The sequence below is a fragment of the Misgurnus anguillicaudatus genome, chromosome 3 (genome assembly GCF_027580225.2).
Source record: "Misgurnus anguillicaudatus chromosome 3, ASM2758022v2, whole genome shotgun sequence".
In the NCBI taxonomy this organism is placed as follows: domain Eukaryota; kingdom Metazoa; phylum Chordata; class Actinopteri; order Cypriniformes; family Cobitidae; genus Misgurnus; species Misgurnus anguillicaudatus.
This window is the reverse complement of record NC_073339.2, coordinates 13632816-13644731: the sequence shown is the minus strand read 5'-3', so window position 1 is coordinate 13644731 and position 11916 is coordinate 13632816. Positions and strand designations below refer to the sequence as shown.

The window sequence follows — 11916 nt, the reverse complement described above, 5'->3', positions numbered from 1 at the left end:
ACCTCATCTACAAGTAACTTAATTTCTGTGTCTGCAAAGATCCTCTTTTACGCTTACAGAACACATGTTAGGTTAGTCAATAAACCTATACTAGGTTGTTTCACTGCAATGATGGGTTGTTTCAGTTCATGGTTGAGTTTACAACAACCAAGCATAGGTTTATTTATAACCCAACATGTGCTCTGTTTACAGAATTTAGTGTGTAAAAATAAGCCCCGCCCAACTCCATTTTATGCAAATACAAATCATTTTGAGATTGCGACAGATACAGGTTGTGTCTGAAATTTTTAAAATGCCTTCAGAGGCAGCATTCCAAGGCATCAAGGCACGTCCAAATCCAATTTTTAGTTTACTTTCTGTCTCCTGATAAACCTTCATCGTCTTAACCCACAATTCTATCCGTGGGCATGCGAATGGTCGAGCAAGGTCGAGTTAAAAAAAATTATATTTTCACTTTTAACACCTTTTGATTTTATTTGTAGAAATAAATTAGTATTGTAGTTTTCAATATGGGATATTAATGCCCCCGAAGTCGTTGCGTCATAGGCAGCAAGGCAACAAGTCATCTGCCTTAGTTTTCAGACGCAGCCACAGATATTGGTTCCGCTGCACATCCCTAATCCAGAATTTTCATATAGAGTAGCCCAATTTATCAAATTTACAAAAATGCACATGCGGAAATAAAATCTCTTATAACTGAACCTTTGAGACAATATTCATTACAATATTTTCATCAAATTCCATAACAATAATTTCTGTGTAACTTCCAGCTCGCAATATGCAATTTTACAACATTGCTTCAAAATTTTACAAATATTTTTACAATTCAATACAATTAAAATCAGAAAAACATGGTTACCACAAAACGCCATGGTTGTACTTGTGCCAGTGGTAATGAATATGCAAAAAAATATGGTTACTGCAAAACAAACAAACACACACGCACACACACACACCCCCCCCTCAAAGTGATCAGTGCTACTACACTAGTGGCGAGACGGATCACAAAACTTATCACAGATCCGTGGTTTGATTAAAGTCAATTTACTTTTAAAATGCACTACTTTGGCTTACTCTGATATAGCTGCCGCGCAGCCTCTCTGTATTCACCACTCTGCAGACTTGCTCAATGTCCCGCCCACAGCGCTATCTGATTGGTTACACACCTGGTTACACTTAACAAGTAATATCCTATCAAAACTTGCGAGATGGTTGTGGAGCTGTGTGTCGAAATGAAGGTAGGCAGCATATTCAGCATCATATTATTCAGCATATCAATAAAGCGGGAATAAACATCACAATCTGATTATCTGTTTATGATGACAAGCAGAGTTAGTGTCCCAGTCACACCACTGAGAATGGCCGAAGTTATACATATGATAAACGCCAATGAGGCGTTTAGTGAGGCACGGGTGCATCCAGTTTGCGCAAATGAGGCTAATTGACTAACACATAATGCATCTGTCTTTTCTATCATTTCACTGTAGCTCAGCATCGCGGTGTAAAGTTAATGTTATTACTTTAAAAGCAGCAGTAAAACTATTTCTACTGTAATGGTTTAACTTTGCAATCAATCCGTTGTTCAGCAGAGGCTAGCCTAGAGAAGTAGCCTATTAATCGAAGTAAAGTGCTGTAATGTGAACTGTCAGTGCGATAGAACAATAAAATCTGAAATGGACCACCCACTGTCATCGCTAGCCTGATACAAATAGTTTTTTGACATGAGTGGCAATGGCATTATCCATGGTACTGGGAGGGGGATTTAATTCTTGCGTGTTTTTTCGTTGTGCATGATCACAGTTCATATGTGTGGGAAAAGATAAGCTATTAGAGTAAAAATATAGCGTTAGGCTGCTTCATGAGTTAATAAGAAAAAAGATTTTACAATTCCTAATTCGCGCAGGTTATGTTTTGAAAGACAATGTTCTGTAGCTCAGGCACGGCCCCACTTTTCAACAGGCCCACCTAAAAAATTTTCCCCCAAAAAAACAACTTTGACTATATTCTAATTTTGTCAAGAATTGTAAAAAATGCAATAAGCTCATTATTTGTGCTAATTATACTACTATTTGCATTTTGGCATGTTTGTTTCACAGACGCGTTTCGCTCACTAGACAGACGCTGAGCCTGGGCGTCTGCGGAGTAAACGTATTGTGTGATGGACGCGTTTGTGTGCAAGGTGCGGCATTTTCACTGTCAAAAAATAAATAAGAACCTGAGTGAAGCCTGCGCCTACGACATAATTCGTTTGTGTGGTGAACCAACCACCCAAGCTTCATACTGTACAGGACAGTGGCGTCCTGGATACATATTTTATAATCCTAAACTGAAAGCGACAGCCAAAGCCTGCAGGGATAAACGGACATCTGAATACAAAGTGAGTGTTTCTGTTTTATATCTTATACTAACATGGCATGTATGTACACCATAGCATACAGCTGAGCGAGCGGTGTTCTGGATTAGTGGTGGTGGCTTGCAGAGCTGTGCATTGTGGGAGTTGTAGTTTTCCATACAAATGCGCCCTAAAGTCACGTTCTGTCTTTTCTTGGTCAAATAGGCACCAAAATCTAAATTTATGTTACATTTCGACTACAAATATGACCCACTTTCAATAAAGCTTAATGTTTCTACAGATGAAATGTCCTTTTAATTTTCGTATTTTTCTTGAGTTGTCCTATCCCAATGCCATTTGCAAACACTTCTAGTAAAAAAAAGGTCCCCAGATGATAACGCTATTACTCCAAACATATTTAATCAATCAACCAACCAATAATTAACATCTCCTTAAAAATAATAAAACGTAAAAATGTGAATGACAGATGAACACATTACTGATTACTTGAAACACAATTAAAACTGTGTTTTAAATAAAACTGTGTTTTAATTGTGTGTTTGGGTATGCCCTGTGATCATTATTTTCATGTGACAAAAACAGTGCTCTTCTTGATGTTAAAAACGAACCAAATGTTTTGTTGCATTTATAAACTAAAATGTAAAAATACAGAAAATTGTATTACAAATTGTATTGTATTACAAACAAAAAATATTCCAAGTCCTATATTTTTCTGCTGGTAATAACCTACCTTTTATCTCTGTTCAAATTCATAACCATGCGCACCCGAAGATATAATTGTCCTTGCAGAGCAATTTGTCCCCTTAGAGTTAAGCTAACAAACTGAGATAACAAAACTGTAGATGATGTTTAAAAGGTTGACGTTTGTAAGGTGTGGTAATTTGGTGACTGATCGCTTCAGTGCGCATACTGAAAAAGATTGACAGTGTTATTCTTATACCTGTCATCAATACAGGGTGTATATCCAAACAATGCATATTAACACTTAACTCCATTCAGTCAGAATCTGATATTTGTCTTTTACTATATTTATTTTAAAGCACCGTATCTGACATCTGTCTTTTTTATTTTGTGCTCAACACACTGTGCTACATAAACTGTGGTTCTAAATAGGATTGTTTATATAAATTATTTAGGGGGAGATGTGCCACAAACTAATGCAAAGTTAATTGTAGCACAGCTATTTTACATGGCTACACAGGGCAGAGCAATCTGTGCATTCGTTTTTTTTACGGATCTTGTGTATATAAGTTTTTATGTGTTTCTGTTAAGAGAAAGGGGGAAAGAATGTTTTGGAGGAGGCATGAAAGAACATTTCTTCATCATATATTTTAATTGATTTCTTTGTTGGGTGTGTGAGTGACCAAATACAACCCTATATTATAGTCGTATTACCTAAAACATAGCACCATTTTAAAACATATCAATAACTCCTAGTAGAACTGCTGGGATTGAAAACATTTTAAAACAGCAGGGTTGGTTGTAACACAGTGTTACAACTGAGCCTCAAGTATACAATGATAGTAAAAACAATGTTAATTTAATAAATCAAAAATGATAACTACAACACAATAATGGGGACAAATAATTAACAGTTACGGTTTTTAATCTTAATTGTATGACCCTTTTACATACTTATGCATTGATGTATAATAGAGGGATGGTTAGACGAATAATCGATAAAAAGATAAATGTGTAAATATCTATCTAATATAGACAGGTGTTCAAACAATTTACACCGCACCATTTTGAATTATTTGTGTTTAAATAGAATTTTCTAGCAAATGTTACAACAAATCCTATGTCTTTTACAACTAACCCTTCACTAAGCCTCACCCTCCTTCTTTACTGTTGCTACGCCAGTCTAGCTTTTGCACCTGGCAAGTCAATATGCATTATCTAGCTTGCCGCCACGTTGATTCCAAACCGAGGCTGTGAGGAATGAACGTCCAGATTGTGCGGTTTAAACTTATTGTTTTGTATCAGGATGCTGGTCATTCAGCCATCAAAAAAAGGACATATGATTATTGTAATTCTACTACTTTTAGCGGAACCGAGCATGTAACAAAGTATTTTTTAAATCAAGTAGCACAGTTACAATTACTAACATTTAAATCAGTGTGTTACTCGCGTTAACTGTATTTTTTTTTTAAAAAAGAGTACTTACTCACATTTTGATCTAACATCACAGGACCGTGGTGGGCAGCGCAATGAATCATTAAACTGCATCATGGCCGACAGTGAATATAGAATGAACATGAAAAATCTAAACTTGACAACAAATCTTTGTTTAAAAATTGTAAGTCCATCCTTATTCAAGTTTGTAAATTATCTTTGCCAAGCGTTCACAGTATGACATCAACTTGCATTTGTAGTCCACAAAAGTAATACATCTGAGAAATGTTTATATATTATCAGGTGTTTACATTCACTTTCATAGAAAAGAACAATCTGCGATTGTTGTTTCCAGTAAAATATGCACCCTGCATTATAATACAGTGAGCTCGTTTACATGCACACCAATAATGCGATTATAATGGGATTTTGTCAATACTGCGATTATACTTTACCTCATGTGAATGCAATAATTCGATAAAAAATTATGCGATTAAGCTCATAATCGCAGTAAGTATAATCGCATTAAAAGAGGTGGCGTACGCCATTTATAATCACAGAATGCGTCCATGTAAACGCTTTAATCGCAGTTATACCGCACTAACTGAAGTGCGCGTGTGTTTTAGTCATGCACCTTAAGCACTAATTCGTTTTAAACTTGACATTAGGAAGTTTTACGTGAACTCTGCCAACACGACTCGCTGTCAGCAGTCTGTCTACATTCAGAAATAGCTCAAATAACACGACATCAGTGTATAAAACCTTTAAGGGACATTATAACAATAATTATAACGATAAATATATTAGTGACCGCATCATAATGATAACTCAACGAGCGCGGCATTACCTAAGTTTGGATATTTCTTGTAATAAAAACTTTTTTGCAATTGTTTACATGTCACGGAATATGCTGTTCTTGTTGCATTTACACAGCTGGAAACCAGCAGATGTCCTCAACTCGCTGCGTTTCACGTAACTAAACAATGAATATAGTAGTGTGCATGGCCTTAGCCAGCTGTCACAGAGGTCCGGACCTCTGTATTTTTTCATATAAAAAAATTTGAAGTTCTCTGAATGACTAATTAGTTTTTCAAAACGAATCCGCATATCTAATTAAGTTTGGATAGTTTACTGTATAGTTTAGTGTAAAATGACGAAGATTGGCTTAAGCTGCGACGGCGCAGGTACAGAATTTGCAGTGTTGACAGATAACATTGTTAAAAATCCTCTTTAGACGTAGTGTTTTAGCAATTAATGTGACACTTTGACATTATCTATAAAGTGATTCTTAGGTGTAGGTTAGTATTAGCGTTTTATCTGATTTATTTCTGAAATTCAAGGTTTGGACGAACTTTGTTTTTTAAGGCCAATTATTTTTGCTTGTTTTTCGTACTAATATCTGGCAACATGGAAACTGAAAGTTATCAAATAATAAGGCGCATCATTCAACGCGAGCAGGTTATTGCTGATACTACATTCGGTAAGATAAAGGCAGTAATCATCATAATTGTGTCTGTAAGAGTATCAACAGTATCAACAACAAAAACAGAAAATAACTCTGGTACAAAGATGTAGAAGAATTGGGTTTAAATAAAATATGCCAAATATGTTAAAACACGTGTAGTGTAAAATACCTTAAAACGGTAAAGCTAATCTCAACAAAACATAAGCATTAAGAATTCTGTTATTTCATTTAATCAATCAATTATTTTTCATTTAAAAGTTAACCTTTAACAAAGTCATGCTGAAAACAATAAGAGCACCAAACAAGTTCTTGTTTAAAGTCTTGTAACGTTTTTGTTATATAATATTGCTTATTAAAATGATTACAAAATAAACATTGTTGCATGAAAAAGTAATAAATAATCCAGCAGTCCAAGTCCATCCCCCAAAACAGAGAGAGTGTACCCAAAGTGTAAAAAGGTTAAGACAGAATATTTTAGATCCCAGGTAAAAATAAAGAATGCTTCAATGTACTTAAACCACTTAAATACTAGCAAGTACATTTTTATGTAATGTAAAGTTATGCTACAAATATACTTATTAAAAGTAAAGTTCTACTTAAGCAGTACTTCAGTTAACCTGAAAAAGTAAGAATACCAGTACCAACTAGATTTTTATTGAAATATAAATGATGTCTCAAAATAACACTTAGATGTTCTTAACAATTTAAAAAAGTACCAAAAACAAATGTGATATATAAGCCAAAAAATTAGTGCACGAAAATAGTACATTTACTAAGTGTACTTAAAAAGTGTATTTTATTTATGTGCACTTTTTTCACCTGGAGTTTGGGGATAGCATTTGTTGACTCTTAACACCCCACCCTGGACCTCGGTAATTTTCGAACCCTGGCTACGGCCATGGTAGTGTGTAATAATATCTTACCTTTTGGCGTAGTCAGTGTGGTAGAAAAAGCATTAAGTAGTGAATTTCACAGCAACTGCATCAGCACTGGATACCTGAGGTAATTTTACGTTATAGACCTCAGCAATGAATGAACTTGTACTGCATTTAAGTGCGCGTGCACTTCAGGTTAAAATAGATTTGATTGGCTGTCAATGGTTCATCGTTCATCATGTGCCAAATTGCTATCGTTATAGTTGTTGTGTGAACTCTGCTATTATCTTTAATATAAAAAGATTTTTAAAACTATATTTTATATAGTTTTAATGTGAACGCCCTTTACAGGCACTGTCATATTTATCATCACGGCACCGGATAATGAAATACATCCTTAACAACGTGTTGGTCATTTAACGTAAGTAAATTAAAACAGTGGACCATATATGTGAGTTCATCATTTGTGCTCTGCATTGGGCTATGTGTAAATAATCAGAAAATAAAAACTGTATGTAAACCGGAGTGAAGAGGTTAGCTCCAGTCATGTAAATGTCACGGAGTGATTTTTAGGGCGGAACCAAAGTTTCGGTTCCGCCCGGACCGAATACCGAAAACACCGGCACTTCCGGGTAACCCGGGACAACCGAAATCAGGCCAAATGCACAGCAGGTGAGAGGAGTGACGTGGCGATTGCTGACTGGGTATTCTTATGGATGTATAGAGTACATAAGGAGTAACGGAGATGTAGGAAGCAGTAAACATTGTTGGGAAAGAAGCGCCATGGGCGTAGTGTGAGTGAGTATCTGGGAACTACAGGAAGAGTGCGGCTCTGGAGGATTTGCGATTGAGGGTTGCAAAGGAAAGGAAAGGAAGTCGACGAGTAAATGGGGTGAGCAACCTAAATACAGACAAGGAGATTTACTTACCTATGTATGTGTGTTGTGTTAAAGACACAGAGAGAGAGACAGCTTGGAGGAAGCTGTGGCGAATTTGTGGGACATCCGGAAAGCGGATGGTGGAGAGAGTACGACATATATCCACACAGACTGTGAGTAAAGCGGACAATGATGTTATTTACCTTCTCTTAATAGAACCACATTCATGCAAAAGCATGATCACTGTGTATGAGGATATCAGCGAAGGAGTTGAAGCAGCAGATTTGGGCCTGGTGGTCTTGCGGGCCTGACCGACTGGTCGAAGATTGTGTGAGTACGGGAAACCCAAGTTCCTCCTAGGACGGGCCTCAACCCGGTGGAGGGTGCAGACCTTATCAAATCACTGGAGTGTGTCTGGAATGCTGTGGTTGAGCTTTTTACCTTGACGTGTGTGCACTGAAACTTTGCTGTGCCGTCTCTTTTGCTGTCTGTACCTACTCACAGGTCTGGGGAGCCCTAGAGGAACGAGTGAGAACTGTGGTCACCAGCCTTTCGTCTAACATCTTCTGACCGCCCGCTGCCAGCTCTGGCCCCGAAGACACAGAGGTGAATTTCGTCCCTTGAGGAAGTATTGTGCAGTGCTATACTAATTCTTCTTGTGTGGCAAGCCTAAAAGTAACAAAGATTATAACAACGGAAGACACCCATTTGCACGCCAAGCTAAAGCTAATTCGCCTTGTGTGGCAAGCCTAATGGCGCTTTTCCATTGCATAGTACGCCACGGTTTGGTTTAGTTTGGGTCGGGTCAGCTTACTTTTGGGAGCTTTTCCATTAGGTGCAGTACGTGGTACCCGAAACTTTTTTTCGTACCACCTCGGTTGGGGTTCCAAGCGACCCGAGCTGATACCAAACGTGACGCGAAAACACAGTAGATCACTGATTGGTCTGAAAGAAACGTTACTAACAGCGTCATCGCTATAATGTTAGCTTTACCTTTAGTGCTAGCTTGCTCTGTCTCGAGCAAACATGTTGTCATCTGTGCTCTGCTATAAGTTCCCAAACTCTTTTAGCAATGAAAAATATCCACAAGTTAAGAATCAGGAACATCATAACAGTTTTTTTCCAGACTTGCAGTTTGTGGCGGAACATTCGCGACGAGCACGTCAGCATTATATGCTTAAATGCAACTTCAGTGAGGCTCAGCGGAGCGCCGTCGGCTGATGCCTCTGTGTTTGAACAGAAACTGTCATGTGATACAGAGGTAGTGATAAACGCAATGTGCAAACATCTATTTGTGATAGCCAATTTTTATTTTGTAGCGGACTGAGAAATAAATAAACGTATGGGAATATACAACGACGCTCTCCTCTCAATTGTATGATGTCACAGCTGTAGGCAGCGCAAATATAACGACACGCCTATAATCCCTCCCACTGCGAAGTGATACTAAACTCAATGGAAAAGCTAACCACGCCAAAGTGAGGTGAGCTGACCCGACCCAAACTAAACTAAACCGTGGGGTACTATGCAATGGAAAAGCACCATAAAAGTAAGGATATTAATATGTCGAACGATACTTACTTGTATTCAAAGCTAAAGCCAGTTCACCTTGTGTGGCAAGCCTAAAAGTGAGAAGGACTTGACCGCGAACGATAATCTTTGGCATTTAGAGTTAAAGGCGGAGTCCACAATGTTTGAAAAACCCTTTGGAAAAGGAGACGGGCCGACTACCAAAACACACTTATAGCCAATCAGCAGTAAGGAGTGTGTCTACTAACCGACATCCTTGCCGGGTTGCGTATGTGTGGGGTGGGTCTATCAACAGAAGGTCCAGATTCTATTGTGGTAGGGGCGTGTTTGTTTAGGTGATTTCAAATATCAACATTAGGTTTTCAAACATCGTGGACTCCGCCTTTTAAAAGCTAATTCCCCTCGTATGGCAAGCCTAACAGTAAGAAGGTCATAACGACGAACAACATTGATTTAAATCCAGAGCTAAAGCTAACTCACCTTACACGTCCCGAGAGCCTAGAGGAAAGAATAAGGCCACGAACGATACTTACCCAGAGCTACAGCTAACTCACCTTGCTACTCACCTGTTTAGGCCTACGCACCCAAAAAGTCTTGTGTAGAAGGGGCAAGTACGGGAACCAACATTTATTCCAACTTGAGTAGGAGGACGAGGCTGCTAGAGACGGGCCTGCGGACATGGGGAACAGTGGACCAAGGTAGTGTCATTTACCTATTTCCCAGTATTCATCATATGTTCTTTGCCTTCAGGAGGAAGAGAAGGGCACCACGTGATTAACAACAACGCAGGAGGTGTGACGGGGACGAAGGAGCTCCGTCCCGTCCTTTCCCTGTGGGCACTTACCCTTGTTGGCTGGACGACTTAACATCCCCCTTCCCTTGACCCCTGTCTCTCTCTGGAAGAGAGAGAAAGCTATTTTAGATTTCCCTTTCCCAGTTCCACATACTATTTTAAATATTTAAATAAAGTTTGTTATATTTTACTTATCCTTTCTCGTGTATCTGATCATTGGGGTAGTTTTGGGACCTCCTCGAGGTGGAACTTAAGGAGGGGTGTGACACACAAAGTCTGTGGTCTGCCTCTGCCTGTGACATAAACATCTTACTGCGATTAAGTCCTTACTTGCATTATTGGAAATAATCGCATTATTGGTGTGCATGTAAACGAGCTGACTGTTAAAACTCCATAGTATGTGTGAGTGCGCATTTAGTATCACTTGAGAGGAGTTTCACAATGTCAAGGATACTTCCTTGGAAGGACTGGTCCCTCCAAGTCAATTCCTTCAGAGGCTAGACAAGGCTCCTCTTTAGCATTTGGAGAACACGTATATGAAACAGGCTAGCAAGTGCACATCATTACGTCAGTGAAAATGTGTGCTTTCAGCACTGCGCGTACAGGATTGTGGGTGATTTGAGAGCACAAAGAGCGTGGAGGCTACACACATGCATCCTTTCCTGTATGTGGGATATTTTTTCAACTAAGGACTCCGAGGATCATCAACATTTGAACTGTCCTTTGACGGATGTTGATGATGTAGCATCCTCGAAATTCTGGCTTCCGAGGATCCTTTCTTGACATTGAGAAACACCTTTGGTTTCACTCGGTCCGTGTCCGACAAAACAATCCACTCGCTCTGTGTCCGTCTGACAAAAAAATCAATTTACTCTAAAAGATGATATTTAATCATAAAATAATCTTTTTTATCACTTATAATATACAAACAATATATGAACTTAAATCTTAAATATGTGGTAAAGAAAACTGTGCGATTCCACTGTATTCCAAAGAGCGCACTCTTCACAGTCCCCAAATTCTAAAAGATACAGTCCAGAATTTTAACGCATTATATATTTTCAGTGTAAACATACTATTGCAAATATATAAACATTAGGGCTGTCAAAATAAACGCGTTAATAACGCATTAACGCAAATTCATTTTAACGGCACTAATTTTATTAACGCGCAACACGCAATTTCTGTTTGACCCACAGCTGGATGAATTGAGACACAGCAAGTGACCGGCGCTGTCTAGATGACTCTGAGCTTTTCATAAAAATAAGAACATTAAGCTCTCGTCTTGCGAATCCAATGCTCTAAATGGTCATTAAACATCTAAAATGCACATTTTCTGCACGTGCAGTTTTCTTTATCTGCCCCTTTATTTTGTGAGGTGTACCGTCCCAAATCCATATAAAGCAAAGATGCGTCTTCTTTCACTTTTTAGTTTAGTTTTTAAAGCATTCAGAAATGATAGAAAAGACTGCAGGACTTTCTTGATGTTAAAATAATTATTAAGAGAGATAAAGTTCGGGACCTGATTGATGTTAAAAGAGTTATTAAGAGTGACAAGACTCAAAAGCGATGTCTGACGCAGACGTCTGAAGCGCATGCACACAAACGCGCGAGTGCGTGACCCTGATATATATAGACATCTAACACAAAATTACAGGTTTAAAAATATCTGTTTTGACAAGAATTCACGCAGGTATGACCTATAATCTGTTATATCTGAAGTGAATGTTTGGTTAACTGTTAAGGAAAAGTATCTGTTGTGTCATTATATTAAACCCTTGCATTATCCGACCTACAGTATCTTAAAGTGGTCTGTCTCAATGTCAAAATTAATCAATAAAAGAAAAACATATATGTACCATATATTGATATTGTTTTTGCTCTGCGTTAACAGATATAGTTCTTTA

The 11916-nt window shown here is 38.1% G+C and overlaps 1 long non-coding RNA gene across 1 annotated transcript; it reads left to right on the top strand.

Moving 5' to 3' along the window:
* The first annotated feature begins 7566 nt into the window (after nucleotides 1–7566).
* On the top strand, nucleotides 7567–10203 carry LOC141353295 (uncharacterized). The gene is made up of 4 exons (XR_012360322.1): nucleotides 7567–7700; nucleotides 7903–8016; nucleotides 8191–8292; nucleotides 9967–10203. It is a non-coding gene; the product is annotated as an uncharacterized lncRNA (long non-coding RNA).
* The last annotated feature ends 1713 nt before the right edge of the window (nucleotides 10204–11916 follow it).